Source organism: Balaenoptera physalus, assembly GCF_965194825.1.
Source record: "Balaenoptera physalus genome assembly, chromosome: 3".
Classification (NCBI taxonomy): domain Eukaryota; kingdom Metazoa; phylum Chordata; class Mammalia; order Artiodactyla; family Balaenopteridae; genus Balaenoptera; species Balaenoptera physalus.
Genome location: NC_138890.1, coordinates 82,619,842 through 82,642,449, shown reverse-complemented (window position 1 = coordinate 82,642,449; position 22,608 = coordinate 82,619,842). Strand labels below are relative to the sequence as shown.

Below are 22,608 nucleotides of genomic sequence, written 5' to 3'. Positions count from 1 at the left end.
AGGGTTTCCAGGGAAAGCTAGATAAATAAACTTGTTAGGGCAGTGAGATTCATTTTGTGTACGATGCTGTGTTAATAGGTCCTGTCTGTGGCAATGTGGAAAAAAGTGACTTGAATGGGAGCCAGAAACTTGGAGCTCTAGTAATTACTCCTCCACCAACCAGCTGTGTGATGCAGGCCAGTCACATGGCTTCTCGTCCCCTCTGTCTCCAGGTCCTGAAAATATCTTCATATGGCTGCTGGCTAGCAGAGCACCTAAATCTGTGACACCTATTTTTATCACAACTGGGAGATACTTTTCTTGCGTTTGGATTTTGCATTGAGTGAAAGATGTGTTGGCTTGAAGTGATGTAGTAGTTGATTTTAGTTCAAGAATCTTATATTCCTTCACTAATTTTATAAAAGATTTATTAGGCATATACTATGCCAAGTCGTAAAATAGGAATTGTAAATAAAGTGGTGAATAAGACAGTCTTTATCTTTGCCTTTATGGAGTAAACAGTCCATCCAAGTGGATAAAATATGCCTCAAACAAGCAATCACACACCAAGAGACCAGTTAAGAGGCTTTTGCAGTTCTCTAGGTCAGAGGTGATGTTATCCTGGCCGGGAAGGGTATATATAGAGAGAAAATTAGAGAGACAAAATTAGAGAGCTGTTTTGGAGGCAAAACAGATAAAACTTGGCAATTGCTTGGATGTAAGGAGTGCAGAAGAAGGGAAAACATGGATAACTACCCAAATTTGGTGATTGATTGGATGTGAGAAATGAGGAAGAGGGAGGAAGCATGGCTAACTCCCAGTTTTCTGGCTTGAACAACTAGGGGTGGGAGTGGTGATGTCATTTCCCAAGACAGGAAACACTGGAAGAGGAGCAGATGTGGGAGCAAGAGGTTGGGAGAAAGAACGAGTCCAGTTCAGGCTGAGGAGCCTGTGAGACAGTTAGTGAAGATGGAGCAGGTGGGGACATGTATCAAGACGACAGACACCGGGCACAAATGTAGGTTTCATCAAAGATGTGGGATCTTTGGACCTATGGGGCAGAGTGACATCACTCTGGGAGGCAGAGCACAGAATCAGAAGGCAATAGGGCCCAGGACCAAGGCTTGAGGAACTCCTATATTTAATATTTGGAGAGAAAAGAAGGTTGAGCAAAGGTATCAAGATGGGCCACAGAGGAAGACACCAAGGAGAGCTAGCTGGGTCCCAGGGGTCAACGGAAGAGAGTAGCCGACTATGACGACTGCTACAGAGAGGCCAAGTGAGGTGAGAACTTTAGATTCAGCACTACGCACGTAATAGTGACCGGAGAGTGAGCAGTTTCAGGAGATGATGAGTTTGGAATTTCAAATGAGGTAATTTGGAGAGTGAGTAACAGGTGAGAAAATACAGACAGCGCATAACTTTTAAAAGAAGCTTTGCTCTAAGGCGGAGGAGATAGCATAACAAATGCAGGGACACAGGAAGCCAAAGGAATAGCTCTCTTTTTTTTAAAGTGCAGACTTGAGCATGTTTAAATGGGAAGAAAAATGATACGGCCAGGGCGAGGTAAGAGAGTGGGACCGAGAGAATGAGATTAATAGATAGCACCAGAGTTCTAAGGAAACATGAGAGAGTAAGATTCAGAGCATAAGTGGATGGACTGACTTTCGATCAGAAGCACATGTTATTTGCTGTGTCTGGAGGGCAGAGGAAAAGATGAGTGAGGGCGCAGGTAAGTCAGGCTGGTATGGAAAGTTGAAGCGGTTCCCAGGTGATCACTTCTATTTTCACTGTAAAGTAGGCAGTAACGGGGAGGCGGAGGGTTGTAAGTGAGGAGAGTGGAGAATGTGTGAAAATAGTTGTGGTAGACAGTGACCATGCAAGACAGAGAAAAATGGTAGGACTGAGGATCCGGCAGAGGCTGGTCATCATGAGTTTATAGTGTTACCAACCTGCCCAGCCATGTTACCTTCTCCTGTTTTGTTTTGTTTAATGGTAACAAAATGGTAAGATAGAGATAAGTAAGCAGAAGAAAATACCAATCGGCCATGATATGTTGAGGTGTTTCTTTCACTGCCCACCACCCCGGGTACACCCCTGAGCTCCCACCGTGTATTCCTTGTACCACATGGTGAGTCCACAAAGCATCATGAATCCAACCACCAGCTGTCTCTAGGGCTGGAGGCCAGGGAAAGAGGCCTTCCTGGGAAGAGGAAAGGCTGAAACAGCTGCTCTCATCTTGCAACTATGAGGAAGAACCAATTAAGAGCTCACTACGAGAGCAAATGTTGCTGAGGATGGAGAGAAGGAGAAATCCAGCCTTGACGATGTTGTTTGAGCCCTGGACCTAGCAGTGCCTGGAGTGATACCCTACCCTTTCCAGTTCCATGAGCCAATAAGTTTCCCTTTTCACTTGAGCTAGTTTGGATTGAGGTTTCAAAAGGGCTTTCCCCTGTTGCAAGGTTTTAATTTTTAAAAAGGAGCCCCCTACTCCCTCAGTCATCTCTTTTTTCGAGATGTCTTTGCCGTCCACGTGAGGACTAAGAATCAGTAGGGATGCAGATCAGAGGAATGTTATGCAGCTGGTAAAATTGTTGATAAAAATTGCTTTGGAATGATATAAAGTAAAAAAAGGGGGGGGCAAGATTTTAATTGTATAAAAATATAGTTATAATGCTCTTTTTATAAAAGATGAAGCAAATACAATAGTCTTACAGTGATTGCTTTGGGTTCTGAAATTATGGTTGATTTCCCCACCCCCCTTTTGGCTATTTTATACACTTAATGAGTATGCATCACTTGTATGCATTTATGTACTTACTTTTGAAATTAATTCATATTTTTACCAAAGTAATGTGTACACATTAGAAAAAAAATCAACCAATGTTGAAAAGCTTATCATATAAAACAGCAATCTTCTACCACACCCTCTCCACCCATCCCTGAACCTGCTTTAACTTTTCCTTCTTGACTATACTTCCGTATTTCTAAATATTACGCATAGACAGCTATTTTTGATTATCAATTTTAGAAAGTATCTTTTGACATTCTATTACATCGAATTAGGAATTAAGCTGTCTTCTACAGTATCACCTTTCAGTCTTTTTCTTCCCATCCTCCTAATATGGTTATGCCCCAGTTAAATTTATATCAGCAACGATTGATATGCACATTATTCACTGCTAAACCGATAGTGTAGTCGTGAATGTATTTCTGTTCTAAGATAATTTTTTCCTTCTTCCTGGTGTTAATAATTGCCTTGTTTTTTTTTTCATTTGTTTGTATCCATTTGTTGCCATATATGCGTTGCAATTTTCTTAAAAGGATCTAATGATCAGTCAAACTTGTGGCAAAAATGTTTGTCAAAAAATAAAGTATCTCAGATAATCCCACCATCACTCCCACATCTCACCTTAGCCTGGAAATAACACAGCCCCCCACCCTCCTGGACAGCTTTCTCTCTAGGTCTGCTGCATAGCTCTCACCCCCAGGGATGACGGATCCATGGTTCATTGAGCCCCATGTCTTCATCTTTCTTCAGTGTGTGGGAAAGCACATCTTTCATTGGCTTCCTAAGAAAGTGCATGGGAGGTGAGTTTTCTAAGTCGTTGCATATCTGAGAGTTTTAGATATTTAGTTTGCTTTCCTACTTGATTGACATTTTGGCTGGGTAAAGAATTCTAGGTTGAAAATAATTTTCACTGAGAATTTTGAAGAAACTCACAATGTTGTGATATATCTGATGCCATCCTGATTCCTGTTTATTTGGATTTTTCTCTCTGGAGGCTTTTTAAGATTGTCCTTTTTAGATGCTCTGAAATTCACAATGAAGTACCTTGGTGGGAGTCTTGAGTTTTTGTTTTTGTTACTGTTTTCCAATTAATTAGGCTGGCCACACAGTACAGTCATCCCTAGGTATCTGTGGGGACTTGGTTCCAGGATACGAAAATCCATGGATGTTCAAGTCCCTTATATAAAAAGGCATAGTATTTGTGTATATATATCACAGAATATCTGGGACAAGGCTGAAGCAGACTAGTTGCAAGGAACTGCCAGTGCAAAGGCCCTGAGGTAGAGGCAGGTCTGTCATGTTAGAGGAATAGCAAGGAAGTCCATATAGCAGCAGGAGAGTGACTGAGGAGGAAATAGAAGGAGGGGAGATCAAAGAGGTAAAAAGAAGGTCTTGTGGGTAATGGGAAGCTTTTACTGAGTACAGGGGGGTGTCGTTTAAGGTTTGAAGGAGAAGAGTGACAAGGTCTGACTTCAGATTTTGAAGAATCACTCTGGCACTTGTGTTGAGCATAGATTGTAGGGAGCAATACTGGAAGTGAGAGGACGAGTTAGGAGGCTATTCCAGTAATCCAGTAGAGAGAGAGATGGTGGCTTTCACCAGGGTAGCAGCAATAAATGCGGTAAAGATTAGTTGGGTTCTGGATTTATTTTAAAAATAGAGTCAACAGAATTTCCTGATAAAATGGATGTCAAGTGTAAAAGAAAGTGTCAAGGAAGAATCTCAGGTCTGTGAACTGTGTAACTGGAAGGAAGAAATTCCCATGTGCTACAATTAGAGGAATGTCTGGAGTTCAGTTTGGTTGTGTTGAGTCTTCCTGTGGCTTACCCTTGCCTTCTGCTGGGTGCAGTGTCTTAAGTCAGAGCCACTTCAGTTCAATTCATTCCAAAGAATAAACCTGCAGTTCCTTCTGTGTATGTGTGGAGGTGGAGTGGGGACAGGAATGTGAAGTCTTTGGGCTGTAAAGAGTGAGTAAACGGACGTGTGGGGAGTTGAATTGTTCTATCTGTGTTCAACCAAGCCCCTTTTTAAATTCTCACATCATATCTGCACCTTCCATGGAAACAGATACTTCCAAATCCTAAGCCTTTCTGGGGTTCTGTGGAGGTGGATTCCCTTGCTTCTCATTACTCTTCTCTTCTGCAGGCTTTTGGGTTTTTGCTTCCTCAGCTTCTTGAAGTGTTCCAAAAATTGGTTGAAATTTTTCATCCACTCTTCCCTTCTCTCATTCTTGTGTATGTGTGTTTGGAGAACAAGAAGATATAATGTGTATGATCACTTTGTGCTACTGAACTGGTGGTGTGCATTAGGGGAAAAAAATCCTTTTTTCAAGCCTACATGATTTTGATATCATCTCAAATTCTAGCCTCCAGAACTCTGAGAAATAAATTTCTGTTGTCTAAGCTACCTAGTCTATGGTATTTTGTTGTGGTAGTCTGAGCTGACTAAAACACTAGTCCAATGTCACTTAGCCATAGTTTGAGGAGCAAAACCCCTGTCCATCTAACTTCAGAGGCTGCTCTCTTAACCACTGTGCAATATGGCCTCTCTGATATGTAAATAAAACATTAGGACTCCAATAAGTAAATGTGCAAAGAAATGGAATGAAGAGTTAATTTCTAAAAGAATCCGTTTGGAATGAGGAAAAAAAAACTTCAACCTTACCAATAAGGTTGAACATTAAACCTTAAAATAGTATTGATGAAAAAAAGATGAGGGATCTCTCTTTTTGGTTAGAGGTTTTTAAATATATAAATGGTAATAATGCTGGTTAGGGTATAATTTGGTGGCCCTGTAAATTAGCATAAGCACATTAATATTCTGCTCGTGTGCCCCAAGGCTCTTTTACAGGTTATTGACAGTGGAAGTCTGTTCTGATTGGCCTGTGTCCATACTAGGTGTTAAATATTTTGAATTCCACCCCTAGCTGTAAGACAATTTAGTGACATTTATTTAGAAACATAAAAATGGTCACATTGTAGTACCCTGTAGTTCTACTCCTGAGTATCATTCCTAGGGAAGTAATATAATTTTGGAACTAGATCTATATCTGATTTACCACTCCTTAGCTTTTCTTGTAATTATAAACTTTTAGAAATAATCTAAATGTACAATAATAGGAGAATGGTTATGTAAACAAAAATTCTATTATACAGATATTAAAAATAAAATAAGCCTTGTGAAAATAGATAGTAATATGAGGAAATGCTCATAATATGATTTAAATTAAATAAAAAAGGACTCTACTGTATATACTGTGTGTTCATAGTTGTTTTTTTTTTCCTAGTGGGTAGCTAGGAAAATAGCTGGAAGGAAACACCCCAAAATGTTCATAATGATATACGATAGTATGAGGGACACTTTTTTCCTGTTCTGTTTTCTAATTGTCCGCAATGTGAGTATACTTCATTTAACATAGAAAGAAATTATAAAAGAAAAATAGGCTATCCTCAAATCAGTTCTTCCCATGCCTCTTCACAGATACGTAAAATGGCAAGTAAAACAACATCATTCCCAGCAGACTCTGCACACTTAATTATTGAAGAAGGTAGTTCATTTTATTCTTCTTGAAATATATAATGGAGGTACAAAAAAAGTCTATTACTCTCTCTATCTATGAGGGGAAGGACCCATCAGTGCTTTTTCAAAGTCTCCTCAGTATGTCCAAATGCAATCAGTGGGAAATAGCACCCCCTTGTGAGGCACGGTACAAAACACTGGTTTTCCAATTAGTTGGTTTGTGATGATCACCATCTCAGCAAGTAACTCCAACGGCGGCTTATTATCTGGTTTTGGATTCTGTGATGTGATGATATGCCAGTCTAATGATGCTGAGCTATGTGTGGACAGGGTGTGCCCTACAACTCTAGTCACAGGGACTCCTGGTTCTGAAGAGCAATGACTCGTGTGGCATGACCATGGCCGTCAACATGGGCACCAGAGAAAAATATTCTCTCTTTCTGGCTCTTCCTTCCTGGGCATGAAGGATACAAAATAGGGAGAAGTAGAAAAGTAGGAATTCCAGAAGAGATGAGACTACTGACCTGCTTATAGCTGGGTTTTGCTAATTTTGTTTTCGTTTTTCTTTTTCTATTCTGCTTTTATATTATATAAAGGACTTACATTATACTATATTCTTATGTTAAGACTTCTTATATTCTTATATCAAGGACTTATCTGTTGTGTGTTGTGTGTCTCAATATCTTAGAATGTATTCCATAATATTAGAGGAATGGATATTCTGTCAAGGCACCTGCATATGAATTCAATTTGTGATTTAGTTTCCTCTTCTCCAGAGAGAGAAGTGCCAGAACATCAACCAAGTCACAGAGGTCGCCCCTCTGGAAGGATAAATGTGGCATTTTGGAATCAAGCAGGATGGCCTCCTTTAGAAGACTTGAGGGATGACTCCCTGGAGTTGCTGTTATGCTTGACCCAGTGCTACTGGGGCACTTGATGGTGCCTTGTATGGGAGGTGGAAGAGCTGACCCCTAAGAGTTGCAGTCTTGGGACCCCAGCATGGGGCCCAGCTGAGCTCCTCCACTCTCAAAGAACCAGAGTGGCCTGTGCAAGGATCTACGTAAATAAGACACCTTGGGAGAATGGACAGTATATACGCAAGGACCGGTTTTTAACAGCAACCTCATACGACAGCAAAAGCACCACCAGTGGTGGAGTTAATCAGACCTTTTTCTCTCTCTACTTCAGGTGTGGCCTCCCCACCTACCTTCCATCACTGAGAATTTTCAGAAAAAGCTGCTTGGAGATAGAGTCATTTCAAACAGTTTTTGAAACAAGGTTACCCTTTGATTGGGTAAATGCTGGAAGAGTTCCTGCATTCCTTGGGAGTGGGGAAGCATTTGGGAGGTGCTAGGTAGAAGAAAGCTTTATTATGGAGATAATAGACTTCTTGCTATCAAGGCAACTGGGGAAAACTGTGTCTGTATTGCCTCTGAACGTTTTGCGGTAGTTTAGATGGTTATTCCCTTCCGTACATCTATTCCTAATTTAGCTTGATGTCTATCTCTTTCATCTTTGTCTTCCTGCTTCTGTCTTGTTTTCCTTTATTTTTATATACTTATTCTTTATTTTTACTGTTAAAATGTTTAAAAATTTTAAATTCTTATTTTTTTAAATTGAGGTATTGTTGATTTGCAATACTGTGTTAGTTTCAGGTATACAATAAAGTGTTTCAGTTATATGTACATATATATATACACATATATATGTATATATATTCTTTTTCAGGTTCGTTTCCATTATAGGTTAAAATTCTATTCTTAAATCAATTTTCACTTCTATCTTACTAATGATTATTTTAAGTGTTTATTTAATGATCTCATTATTTATTTTGTAAAATCCTTTTATTTTTCTAACCTGTCTTTTTTTTTTTAACATCTTTATTGGAGTATAATTGCTTTACATTGTTGTGCTAGTTTCTGCTGTATAACACAATGAATCAGCTATACATATACATATATCCCCATATCCCCTCCCTCTTGCATCTCCCTCCCACCCTCCCTATCCCACCCCTCTAGGTGGTCACAAAGCACCGAGCTGATCTCCCTGTGCTATGCGGCTGCTTCCCACTAACCATCCATTTTACATTTGGTAGTATATATAAGTCCATGCCACTCTCGCACTTTGTCCCAGCTTACCCTTCCCCCTCCCTGTTTCCTCAAGTCCATTCTCTACTTCTACGTCTTTATTCCTGTCCTGCCCCTAGGTTCTTCAGGAACTTTTTTTTTTTAAGATTCCTTATGTATGTGTTAGCATACAGTATGTGTTTTTCTCTTTCTGACTTACTTCATTCTGTATGACAGACTCTAAGTCTATCCACCTTACTACAAATAACTCAATTTTGTTTCTTTTTATGGCTGAGTAATATTCCATTGCATATATGCTCCACATATTCTTTATCCATTCATCTGTCAATGGACATTTAGGTTGCTTCCATGTCCTGGCTATTGTAAATAGTGCTGCAATGAACATTGTGGTACATGTCTATTTTTGAATTATGGTTTTCTCAGGGTATATGCCCAGTAGTAGGATTGCTGGGTCATATGGCAGTTCTATTTTTTAGTTTTTTAAGGAACCTCCATACTGTTCTCCATAGTGGCTGTATCAGTTTACATTCCCACCAACAGTGCAAGAGGGTTCCCTTTTCTCCACACCCTCTCCAGCATTTATTGTTTGTAGATTTTTTGATGATGGCCATTCTGACTGGTGTGAGGTGATACCTCATTGTAGTTTTGATTTGCATTTCTCTAACATTAGTGATGTTGAGCATCGTTTCATGTGTTTGTTGGCAATCTGTATATCTTCTTGGGAGCGATGTCTATTTATGTCTTCTGCCCATTGTTGCATTGGGTTGTTTGTTTTTTTGATATTGAGCTGCATGAGCAGCTTGTATATTTTGGAGATTAATCCTTTGTCAGTTGCTTTGTTTGCAAATATTCTCTCCCATTCTGAGGGTTGTCTTTTCATCTTATTTATGGTTTCCTTTGCTGTACAAAAGCTTTTAAGTTTCCTTAGGTCCCATTTGTTTATTTTTGTTTTTATTTCCATTTCTCTAGGAGCTGGGTCAAAAAGGATCTTGCTGTGATTTATGTCATACAGTGTTCTGCCTATGTTTTCCTCTAAGAGTTTTATAGTGTCTGGCCTTGCATTTAGGTCTTTAATCCATTTTGAGTTTATTTTTGTGTATGGTGTTAGGAAGTGTTCTAATTTCATTCTCTTACATGTAGCTGTCTAGTTTTCCCAGCACCACTTATTGAAGAGGCTGTCTTTTCTCTGTTGTATACTCTTGCTCCTTTATCAAAGATAAGGTGACCATATGTGTGTGGGTTTATCTCTGGGCTTTCTATCCTGTTCCATGGATCTATATTTCTGTTTTTGTGCCAGTACCATGCTATCTTGATGACTGTAGCTCTGTAGTATACTCCGAAGTCCAGGAGCCTGATTCCTCCAGCTCTGTTTTTCTTTCTCAAGATTGCTTTGGCTATTCGGTGTCTTTTGTGTTTCCATACATATTGTGCAACTTTTTGTTCTAGTTCTGTGAAAAATGCCATTTGTAGTTTGATAAGGATTGCATTGAATCTGTAGATTGCTTTGAATAGTAGAGTCATTTTCACAATGTTGATTCTTCCAATACAAGAATATGGTATGTCTCTCCATCTGTTTGTATCATCTCTAATTTCTTTCATCAGTGTCTTATAGTTTTCTGCATACAGGTCTTTTGTCTCCTTAGGTAGGTTTATTCCTAGGTATTTTATTCTTTTTGTTGCAATGGTAAATTGGAGTGTTTTCTCAATTTCTCTTTCAGATTTTTCATCATTAGTGTATAGGAATGCAAGAGATTTCTGTGCATTAATTTTGTGCCCTGCAACTTTACCAAATTCATTGATTAGCTCTAGTAGTTTTCTGGTAGCATCTTTAGGATTCTCTATGTATTGTATCATGTCATCTGCAAACAGTGACAGTCTTACTTCTTCTTTTCCAAAATGGATTCCTTAATTTCTTTTTCTTCTCTGATTGCTGTGGCTAAAACTTCCAAAACTATGTTGAATAATAGTGGTGAGAGTGGGCAACCTTGTCTTGTTCCTGATCTTAGTGGAAATCGTTTCAGTTTTTCACCATTGAGAACGATGTTGGCTGTGGGTTTGTCATAGATGGCCTTTATTATGTTCAGGTAAGGTCCCTGTATGCCTACTTTCTGGAGGGTGTTTATCAGAAATGGGTGTTGAATTTTGTCAAAAGATTTTTCTTCATCTATTGAGATGATCATATGGTTTTTCTCCTTCAGTTTGTTAATATGGTGTATCACATTGATTTATTTGCATATATTGAAGAATCCTTGCATTCCTGGGATAAACCCCACTTGATCATGCTGCATGATCCTTTTAATGTGGTGTTGGATTCTGTTTGCTTGTATTTTATTGAGGATTTTCGCATCTCTGTTCATCAGTGATATTGGCCTGTAGTTTTCTTTCTTTGTGACATCTTTGTCTGGTTTTGGTATCAGGGTGATGCTGGTCTTGTAGAATGAGTTTGGGAGTGTTCCTCCCTCTGCTATGTTTTAGAAGAGTTTGAGAAGGATAGGTGTTAGCTCTTCTCTAAATGTTTAATAGAATTTGCTTGTGAAGCCATCTGGTCCTGGGCTTTTATTTGTTGGAAGATTTTTCATCACAGTCTCAATTTCAGTGCTTGTGATTGGTCTGTTTATATTTTCTATTTCTTCCTGGTTCAGTCTCGGAAGGTTGTGCTTTTCTAAGGATTTGTCCATTTCTTCCCGGTTGTCCATTTTTTTGGCATATAGTTGCTTGTAATCTCTCATGATCCTTTGTATTTCTGCAGTGTTAGTTGTTACTTCTCCTTTTTCATTTCTAATTCTATTGATTTGAATCTTCTGCCTTTTTCTCTTGATGAGTCTGGCTAATGGTTTATCAATTTTGTTTATCTTCTCAAGAACGAGCTTTTAGTTTTATTGATCTTTGCTATTGTTTCCTTCATTTCTTTTTCATTTATTTCTGATCTGATCTTTATGAGTTCTTTCTTTCTGCTAAGTTTGGGGGTTTTTTGTTCTTCTTTCTCTAATTGCTTGAGGTGTAAGGTTAGGTTGTTTATTTGAGATGTTTCTTGTTTCTTGAGGTAGGTTTGTATTGCTATAAACTTCCCTCTTAGAACTGCTTTTGCTGCATCCCATAGGTTTTGGGTCGTCGTGTTTTCTTTGTCATTTGTTTCTAGGTATTTTTTGATTTCCTGTTTGATTCCTTCAGTGATCTCTTGGTTATTAAGTAATGTATTTTTTAGCCTCCATGTGTTTGTATTTTTTACAGATTTTTTCCTGTAATTGATATCTAGTCTCATAGCATTGTGATTGGAAAAGATACTTGCTACTATTTCAATTTTCTTAAATTTTCCAAGGCTTGATTTGTGACCCAAGATATGATCTATCCTGGAGAATGTTCCATGAGCACTTAAGAAGAAAGTGTATTCTGTTGTTTTTAGGTGGACTGTCCTATAAATATCAATTAAGTCCATCTTGTTTAATGTATCATTTAAAGCTTGTGTTTCCTTATTTATTTTCATTTTGGATGATCTGTCCATTGGTGAAAATGGGGTGTTAAAGTCCCCTACTATGATTGTGTTACTGTCGATTTCCCCTTTTATGGCTGTTAGCATTTGCCTTATGTATTGAGGTACTCCTATGTTGGGTGCATAAATATTTACAATTGTTACATCTTCTCCTTGGATTGATCCCTTGATCATTATGTAGTGTCCTTCTTTGTCTCTTGTAATAGTCTTTATTTTAAAGTCTAGTTTGTCTGATATGAGAATTGCTACTCCAGCTTTCTTTCGATTTCCATTTGCATGGAATATGTTTTTCCATCCCCTCACTTTCAGTCTGTATGTGTCCCTAGGTCTGAAGTGGGTCTCTTGTAGACAGCATATATATGGGTCTTATTTTGTATCCATTCAACCAGTCTGTGTCTTTTGGTTGGAGCCTTTAATCCATTTACATTTAAGGTAATTATCAATATGTATGTTCCTATTACCATTTTCTTAATTGTTTTGGGTTTGTTATTGTAGGTCTTTTCCTTCTCTTGCATTTCCTGCCTAGTGAAGTTCCTTTAGCACTTGTTGTAAAGCTGGTTTTGGTGATGCTGAATTCTCTTAGCTTTTGCTTGTCTGTAAAAGTTTCAGTTTCTCCGTTGAATATGAATGAGATCCTTGCTGGGTAGAGTAATCTTGGTTGTAGGTTTTTCCCTTTTATCACTTTAAATATGTCCTGCCACTCCCTTCTGGCTTGCAAAGTTTCTGCTGAAAGATCAGCTGTTTACCTTATAGGGATTCCCTTGTATGTTGTTTGTTGCTTTTCCCTTGCTGCTTTTAGTGTTTTTTCTTTGTATTTAAATTTGATAGTTTGGTTAATATGTGTCTTGGCTTGTTTCTCCTTGGATTTATCCTGTATGGGACTCTCTGCACTTCCTGGACTTGATTGACTATTTCCTTTCCCATGTTAGGGAAGTTTTCAACTATAATCTCTTCTAATATTTTTTCAGACCCTTTCTTTTTTCTCTTCTTCTTCTGGGACCCCTATAATTTGAATGTTGGTGTGTTTAATGTTGTCCCAGAGGTCTCTGAGACTGTCCTCAATTCTTTTCATGCTTTTTTCTTTACTCTGCTTTGTGGTAGTTATTTCCACTATTTTATCTTCCAGCTCACTTGTCCATTCTTCTGTTCTTCTGTTCTTCTGCATCAGTTATTCTGCTATTGATTCCTTTAGAGAATTTTTAATTTCATTTATTTTGTTGCTCATCATTGTTTGTTTGCTCTTTAGTTCTTCTAGGTCCTTGTTAAACATTTCTTGTATTTTCTCCATTCTATTTCCAAGATTTTGGATCATCTTTACTATCATTACTCTGAATTCTTTTTCAGGTAAACTGCCTATTTCCTCTTCATTTGTTTGGTCTGGTAGGGTTTTTACCTTGCTCCTTCATCTACTATGTATTTCTCTGTCTTCTCATTTTGCTTAACGTACTGTGTTTGGGGTCCCAGGTTCATAGTTCCTGTTGTTTTTGATGTCTGCCCCCAGTGGGTAAGATTGGTTCAGTGGCTTGTGTAGGCTTTCTGGTGAAGAGGACTGGTGCCTGTGTTCTGGTGGATGAGGCTGGATCTTGTGTTTCTTGTGGGCAGGACCGAGTCTGGTGGTGTGATTTGGGGTGTCTGTGAACTTATTATGATTTTAGTAAGACTGTCTGCTAATGAGTGGAGTTGTGTTCCTATACTGCTAGTTGTTTGGCATGCGGTGTCCAGCACTGGAGCTCGCTGGTCGTTGAGTGGAGCTGGGTCTTAGCATTGAGATGGAGATCTCTGGGAGAGCTGTCTCCGAGTGATATTATGTGGGGCTGGGGAGGTCTCTGGTTGACCAATGTCCTGAACTCGGCTCTCCCACCTCCAAGTCTCAGGCCTGACACCCAGTTGGAGCACCAAGACCCTGTCAGCCACATGGCTCAGAAGAAAAGGGAGAAAGAAAAAGAAAGAATGAAAAATAAATAAACAAATAAATAAAATAAAGTTATTAAAATAAAAAATTTGTAAAAATATTATTAAAATTAAAAAATTTTTAAGTAATTAAAAAAAGAAGAGCAACCAAACCAATAAGCAAATCTACCAATGATAACAAGTGCTAAAAGCTAAACTAAGATAAACATATAAATCAGAAACTAGTCAGTCGCATACAGCAAACTGCAAGTCTACAGTTGCTCCCAAAGTCCACTGCCTCAATTTTGGGATGATTCATTGTCTCTTCAGGTGGTCCACAGATGCAGGGTACATCAAGTTGATTGTGGAGATTTAATCCATTGCTCCTGAGGCTGCACAGAGAAATTTCCCTTTCTCTTCTTTGTTTGCACCACTCCTGGGGTTCAGCTTTGGATTTGGCCTCTCTTCTGCATGTAGGTTGCCCTCTGGCATCTGTTCTTCACCCATACAGGAGGGGTTAAAGGAGCAGCTGATTAGGGGGCTCTGGCTCACTCAGGCCGGGAGGAGGGAGGAATATGGAATGCAGGGCGAGCCTGCAGCAGCAGAGGTGCACCGTGTGTTCTCCCGGGGAAGTTGTCCCTGGATCACAGGACCCTGGCAGTGGCGGGCTGCACAGGCTCCCAGGAGGGGAAGGGTGGATAGTGACCTGTGCTTGCACACAGGATTCTTGGTGGCTACAGCAGCAGCGTTAGCACTTCATGCCCGTCTCTGGTGTCCGCACTGATAGCCGCGGCTCGCGCCAGTCTCTGAAGCTCATTTAGGCGGTGCTCTGAATCTCCTCTCCTCATGCACTCCGAAATAATGGTCTCTTGCCTCTTAGGCAGTTCCAGACTTGTTCCTGGACTCCCTCCTGGCTAGCTGTGGCACAGTAGCCCCCTTCAGGCTGTGTTCACACAGCCAACCCCAGTCCTCTCCTTGGGATCTGACCTCCGAAGCCCGAGCCTCAGCTCCCAGCACCCACCCGCCCCCTGGGTGAACTGACAAGCCTCTCAGGCTGGTGAGTGCTCGTCGGCACTGATCCTCTGTGCAGGAATCTCTCCGCTTTGCCCTCCGCACCCCTGTTGCTGGGCTTTCCTTCGTGGCTCCAAAGCTTCCCCCCGCCCACTCTCTGTCTCCACCAGTAAAGGGGCTTCCTAGTGTGTGGAAACTTTTCCTCCTTTACAGCTCCCTCCCAGAGGTGCAGGTCCTGTCCCTGTTCTTTTGTCTCTGTTTTTTCTTTTTTCTTTTGCCCTACCCAGGTATGTGGGGAGTTTCTTGCCTTTTGGGAAGTCTGAGGTCTTCTGCCAGCATTCAGCAGGTGTTATGTAGGAGTTGTTCCATAGGAGTTTTTCCACATGTAGATGTATTTTTGATGTATTTGTGGGGAGGAAGGTGATCTCCATGTCTTACTCCTCCACCGTCTTGAAGGTCCTCCTAACCTGTCTTTAAGAATTTTATCATTTATATATATTTTAAACTTCCATTGTTTTATATTATTCTTAATTTAAACTGACAAGATTCTTTTCCTTTGTTAAAATTTTATCTTATCTCCTTTTTCTTTTACATTTCTTTTTATTCTGAATTCTTCGTCAGTCACTTCTTAAATGTTTGCCTTATATTAACTTTAGATCTTTTCTTTTGTCCTTTATCCCTTAAATTTTGTGTGACTTCATGGTTTGTTTCTCTGGAACTTGGCCACACAGGAGCTGCATGGAGGTTGGAGCTGCCCCTGCAACCACTCTTCTGACTTCTATTTGCCCTTTCAACCCTTCTAAAGAGAGCTCTTCTAAAAACCTTACTCCTGATGACTCCAGCTGAATCTCCATAGGGCTATACTTACTTTCTGTTTGTACATGATGGGACTTGACCCCCCAGGAGTTGTGGAGGTAGTTATTAGAGCATGGTGTTTCTAGGATCAAAATATACTGGCAGCCAATAAGTTGCTCCTTAACATCTATTAAAATGAAAACAACAACAAAAAGTAAGAATTGAAGACCAGGAGGCTGAGGGTGGTCATCCCAATGAAAAGTCACAATCCCTTGTTCTGTTCCCAGGCTCAAGCCAGTTTTTAGATCTGAAACCCATTGACTGAAGAAGTGACTGTTCTGTAGGAGGAAGGACTAGCCATGATGTTGGCTAGTGTCTACTGACATGATGCCTCCAGTTCTTCCATAAAGAGACCTGTAACCATTTACTTGGGTGACTTTACATTGGGAAAAGGAGAATAACCAATTTTGAAGAGTATTGGACATGGAATCTGAGCTGACCTGATACCGGAGACTGAAAGTGTCATCATGGACCCTTGTTAGAGTGGGACCATGGTATCAAGTGGAGTCCTGGCTAAAGTCTGGTTCACAGTCCCTGAGTGTACAATTGGAATCGATATACTTGGTGGGGTTACTTAGTAACCCTAATATTGAGCCCCTTGTCTGTGGAGTAAAGAGTGTCACAGGGGGAAAGACCTAATGGGAACCTCTGAATCCATACCTCCCTCCCCCAGTTAGATAGTAAATCAAAACAATATTGTACCCCAAGGAGGATGGCAGAGATCAGTGCCACCATTAAAGATCTGAAAGATGCAGGGACGGTGATTCCTACCATATCTTCATTTAATTCCAGTCTGGCTTCTGCAGAAACCAGATGAATCCTAGAGAATGATGTAGACTATTGCAGATTTGACCAAGTAGCACCAATTGCAGTTGTGAATGATTAGTTATTTTGAAAAGGCCAGTGGTCCATTCTCACAGGGATAGGCAACCTATTTGAAGTATGGGTTTGCCTTTGCTGCCCAAAAAGTCTTGGCCAGCACCATTATCTGGGGGCTTTGGGAATGCTTGATCCATAGACATGGAATCCCACACAGCATAGCGTCTGACTTGGGGACCCACTTTACAGTAACAAGATTGTGGGAGAAGGCCTCTGCCTGTGGAATTCACTGGTTGTAGCACATACCACACCGTCCAGAGGCAGCTCACCTTATGAGCTGGAAAGCCCTTCTAAAGGTGCAATTCAATTGCCACCTTGAAGGAAACACTCTGAAAGCATGGGATCCCTTTGGAGTGCAGGGATTTACTAAATCAGAGACCTCTAATGTGCTGTTTCCTCAGTTGGAAGGGTACAAGTCTGGAAAACAACAAAGACAGGAATGGCCCCACCTACTATCCCTTCCAATGTCTCATGAGAACATTTGTATTTCTCATCTCTGCAATCTGGGCTCTGTGTTGTTGGAAGTCCCAGTGCCCCAAGGGGGTACACTCTTCCTAGAGGACACAGCAAGGGTACCATTGAACTATCAGTTATGGCTGCCCCAGGGCACTTTGGACTCATTGTGCGCAGAGACTAGCCGGCAAATGGAGGAGTTACCACTCTGGCAAGGGTAACTGACCCTGATCAGTGGGAAGGGGTAGGATGCTTTTACACAATGGGTACAGCATCACGATCCTGTCGGGCACCTTCAGGTACTTCCTTGCCCTGCTGTAACTGTGAGTTGACATGTGCACTAACCCTAGACTGAAAACGGTGTGACGATCAAGTGATTGGACCCCTTGGGAATGAAAGTTTGGTTCCTACCATTGGAAAAGCCACTAGACTTGCCGAGGGTGAAGGGAATTTAGCATAAATGGTGGAGGAGGGAGGGGATGAGTTCCAGTTGTGGCCTTGAGATCAACTGCCATGTCAGGAACTGTAGTACCTCCCACTAAACTCCTTTTTCTGAGTTTCCTCTCAGAAAGAGAGGCACATAGGAAACGAAAGAGTTGCTGCTCCCTGAACCTTTATGGAGAAGCAGATCTTCCTTCACAGTGGTCTATGGAAGCTGTGAAAATGTGCCTAGCTGGCCTCCTGGGCCCAAGCTGCTATGCTTAAAAACCATCACCAAGGGAGGCCATGCCTCTTCCTATGGGCTCTCCTCTCTGAGTCAGGTAGGGAGACACAGAGCTCTGATGGCAGTCTCTGGGCTCCCGGACTCCCAACAGCTTTGTTAACCCTTCCACCAACTGCAGGACAGTCTAGGATGCTTGCACCCAACCTTCTTTCCCTCTCTCCTTCACTCGAGGTCAGATTTATGTTGAGGTCTGATGACTCTCCCATTTTTCTCTGGTTCCCTGCCTATTTCCTTTCCCACAGGCATTTCCCCTAATAAAACCCTTGCACATTTCATCTCATCTTGGCATTTGGCTTCTGCGTCTGGGAGGATCCAGACTTAACACCAAGCTGTGGCTTTGTTCTGACAGACAGCTAACTTACTTGTCAAATCAGCTTGGAGCTTCTGAGGCTTGTTTTCAGGCTTAGGTGGGCCAGACCTCAGATAGCTTTTTCTTCTAGGATTAGTTTGGCCCTAAAACTAAGGAGTTTCCTTTCTGGGGTTTCTGATTAAATGCCCTAAAGTTCAGCAAGGACTCTCCACTCTGGCTGGCTGGAACATGAATATCCCCCAGCCTTTTGTGAACTCTGGAATTATTCATCTTATAGCTTCCTGTTTTTTGTTTTGTTTTCTGGCTAACTTTGTGACATTTTATCCTATGCATGTGCAGCTAAGTATGCAGCAATTGACTCAAGGGACTCCTGTGCAAATTTCTCTGTACAACTACCTCTCTGATACTCTGCCCTATTCATACTAGACACCTCTCTTCAAACTCCAGGCTAGACAGCCGGGATAATTATAGGTGTTATGTCATTCGTGTCCCTTCTCTCAGAGAGGAATCACAAGCCTATACTGATTTTTGTTTAATATCTGAAAACAGTTGCTTCATAAACCTTACTCAATTTTCTAGTTGATTGCCATAAGAGGGCAGTTACCACAGGAGGGCAAGGCTGGTTCCAGTTGCTTTATCATGGTTGGAAGTGGAATCCCAGCACCAGCGCCACCCTTAGACCTGGGCAAGTAGAGCTCCGTCTCTGGCTTGTTCCTTAGAGGGTCCTGTGCTTTGGAAGACCTTTTTAGAAGTTTTCAAGTCCTGTCTGCCCCTGCTGCCTGAGACCAGCTGAGGCCACTAGCACCATCCTGTGGGAGTGTCCCAAACCCAGACCAGGACCTTTGTGGGCTCTGGACCCTACTTCTCCCCTTCTGGATGCTCTCTAACCCTTACCTTGAGCATGGGCTTGACCGGAGCCCTGAGGAGATCCAATGCAGGAGTGTGGCTTGACTGGTGCATTGTTTCCTATGCCTGATGTGGTATTTCTTTTGCAAGATTACCTGATATTGGGCTGCCAGAAAGTGCCGATATGCTGATTTTTTGATGACTCTAACCCACATGGGACACAGTATAAGTTCAGTTCTCTGGTCTACCACTGCCCCACCAATGACCCTCAGGCTTTATCCATGTATGTGGGCCCATGCATCAGTTCTCACATTTATATTCCAACTAGTCTACAACACCAAAGAGGACAGCAGGGGAATAGCACATGTCCTTTATCCTTTGTGCCCCTGTCATGGGCACCCAGGGCAATCTCCTCACCCCATCCCCAGGCTCTGTGCCATGTGCCAGGTAGTTTTCCATTGGTGGCTGCATGTATTTCCTCCAAGCACTTTTGAGACCATTGTTCTGCAGTGCCAATGGGAACTTTTCTGGGTATGTTCAAGAGGTGGAAAAGTGAGTCATGAATAATAGATGCATTCCAATATTTCTATAAACAGGAGCTTTTTGATTCCTTCCACTACAGCAGCAGTTCTCAGCATTAAAATCACTTGGGAAATTTTTAAAAATACCAATGCTTTGGTCTGTCATACAGAGTGAAGTAAGTCAGAAAGAGAAAAACAAATACTGTATGCTAACGCATATATATGGAATCTAGAAAAATGGTACTGATGAACCTAGTGGCAGGGCAGGAATAAAGACACAGATGTAGAGAACGGACTTGAGGACACAGGGGAGGAAGGGGAGGCTGGGATGAAGTGAGAGAGTGGCATGGACGTATATACACTACCAAATGTAAAATAGACAGCTAGTGGGAAGCAGCCACATAGCACAGGGAGATCAGCTCGGTGCTTTGTGACCACCTAGAGGGGTGGAATAGGGATCGTGGGAGGGAGACTCAAGAGGGAGGGGATATGGGGACATGTGTATACATATAGCTGATTCACTTTGTTATACAGCAGAAACTAACACAACGTTGTAAAGCAATTATACTCCAGTAAAGATGCTAAAAAAAAAAAAAGAAAAGAAAAACCAGTGCTTTGGCCCCACCCCAGACTAATTACAACAAAATTTCTGGGCATGGGGCTTCAGCATCTTTGTTTGGAGAACTGAGGTGACTCTAATGTACAGCCAGGGCTGAATCTACTGCTCTCATTCTGGCATATCAGGCTCATTGACTCTAGGCTACTGCTGAGTTTAAGTTTCAATTAATTCTAATCCAGATCTTCAAGTAACATATTAAATATGAAGTTTTCGATGAGAGCATCAGTATCAATAAATTTAACCTGATTCAATCTTATATTTGATCTAACACCCTTAGAATCCATTCCCATATATGCTCCCCAGACTTCGGCTGATACAAAATAGAAAGATCCTACATGTGTAAGCCCTCTTCCTGGAGAAGACCTGGCATCTCTTTGTCTGGGCTATTTTAGGATCTCATTTTGAGCCTGGAGGCAATGAGAAGTGGATGGGTGAGGTCTGCAAATAAGTATCCCTTTTCAAGGCAAATGCTCCAGATGAGGCAGAAAGGTTTTTCTGAAGGAGAGATGGTTTCCTCAGAGTAGAGAGCTGCTTCTACTGGTAAAGGAGGTTCTGCGAGAACTGCTGATTTGAAGTTCTCAGCTTTGTCTCTCCAAATGGTCCCATCCTGTCTCAGCATCTCACTCCTTCCCAGTGTCTTTACCTTAGCATTAGAGACCTGGCTGGGCTACATATTTAACTGGCATGCAACTCTGGGCCTAATCCAATCTATGTTGGTCTTGCAGCTAGATGAGATAAGGGCCTTCTTTAAGGTAACCATAAGATTTTCTGACTGTCCACTTATACTTTGAGATGGGAGTTTAGATCCTTAATCTTTTTTTTTGAGACAGGGGGAAGGAGCTCTCTTTAGCACAGTCAGAAGAAGCCATATTAATCCACAATCCTCATAATCACCATTGTCACCATAATAGCTAACTCCTATGGCCACTCGATCTCCCAGTGCCTTGCTTCCTACCTATAATTCATCCTATGCCACCTTCGATGAGAATTTGAGTAAGCATTGTCCCCGCAAGGAGGATATTCATGTGCTCTTCAAATATGTGAGCTGCCCAATCCCATAGTCACGTCTTGAGAATCTATTTCCTGGAACAATTCCTGATTGTATCGTATCAGGTCCCAAAACAAAACAGATCGCACAATCCATGGGTTTAACTGGCATTTAACAAAGGGGCTGTTTCTGGAGGTGTGGACAAGATTAAGAGAAGCAATAACGAATCATCACACATCCAAGAACTAGCAACGATGAGAAATCATTACCACACTTAGACCTGAAAGGACAAGAGGAAATGGTTTAGCCAGAGCCTAGGAAAGCTAGAGCTGTGGAAGAGAGCCACTCAACAGGAGCTGGGCTGTAGTGGAACCCTTGCCAGACTCATAATGCTGCAGTACAGAAGGAGGAAGAAGAAATACTTCAACTTCTGTCTCTTTTTGCCTTTTGATCTCCTGATGAAGCCTCCCATTGGTCAAACCCAATTGTACTCAAAGGGCAAGAGAGGCTGGCTGATGCTATTAGTAGAGATCAGCTTCTCAGGGCAAAGATTGGATTAGATGATGAGGAACTGAGAATAATTAGCCCAGGATACCAATCTCTTGCCAAAAATCTGCTGCAGGAGCAGACCTTTATGAAATCTCTGTTGATCTTAGCCTTTGCTGCTTACGGATTTATCTGTGGCTACTGGGGGGAATGCTCCCAGGATATGGAGATTTAAAAAAAGAAAGCATAGTATTCCTGATCTTATTTTGATATTGTCAGTCCATGGGAAGGCTTCTCAGTGAGGTAGTAATAGAACCAGGAAGGGAAGTGAAATTATCCAGCTCCTAGCCTGCTGTTCAGTTCTCTACCTGAATTCCAGAACTTCCCCTGTTTTTCTTTTGTATGGCTATCCTGGTTTACACAAATGGTGAAGCTTCACCTAATGCCAATAAGGGTCTTCTGGCTGAGTGAGATGCCAGTTATAGGGCAGTGCTCAGTAAAACTCCTGCCTCCTCAAGGCATAGAAAATGGGGTGGAGTGGTAATTTTAGAGAGGACGCTGGAAAATTGAAGGTGCAATTGGCAGGTCTGAGATCCTTTTTTTTTTTTTTTTAACATCTTTATTGGAGTATAATTGCTTTACAATGGTGTGTTAGTTTCTGCTTTATAATGAAGTGAATCAGCTATACGTATACATATATCCCCATATCTCTTCCCCCTTGTGTCACCCTCCCTATCCCACCCCTCTAGGTGGTCACAAAGCACCGAGCTGACTGAGATCCATTTTTGGGCGAACTTCATTTCTTTCCTACGGCTCATAAACTGTGTGACAAATAATAACCACTCTGAGAGTGCTTTCTGTGTATCCTTAGATAAAAATAATGTTTGGCAATACATAACATTTTCCCTGAGGTTTAGCTTTGTGATAGCTTCCTCCTTATAAGTATTTTATTTAAATCTTGAGGCAAGAATGACTATACTAAACTTTTTTGTTCAAGTATGGAAAAGATTGGTAATTGTCTTCCAATGTCCATTCTTCCTTTCTTCTTTTTAGTATTAGAAAGCATCCCATAGAATGTTAGAGACAAATGTAGTTTTCCTTAGAGCCAGATATGGCCATGTGATTTCCTTATCATTGGAATATGGACAAAAAAGACATGT

The 22,608-nt window shown here is 41.2% G+C and overlaps 1 protein-coding gene across 3 annotated transcripts in view; it reads left to right on the top strand.

The window, feature by feature from the left end:
* LVRN (laeverin) overlaps positions 1-22,608 on the top strand; it is a 166,296-nt gene that overhangs the window by 49,117 nt on the left and 94,571 nt on the right. The gene's annotated exons all lie outside the window — the stretch shown is intronic.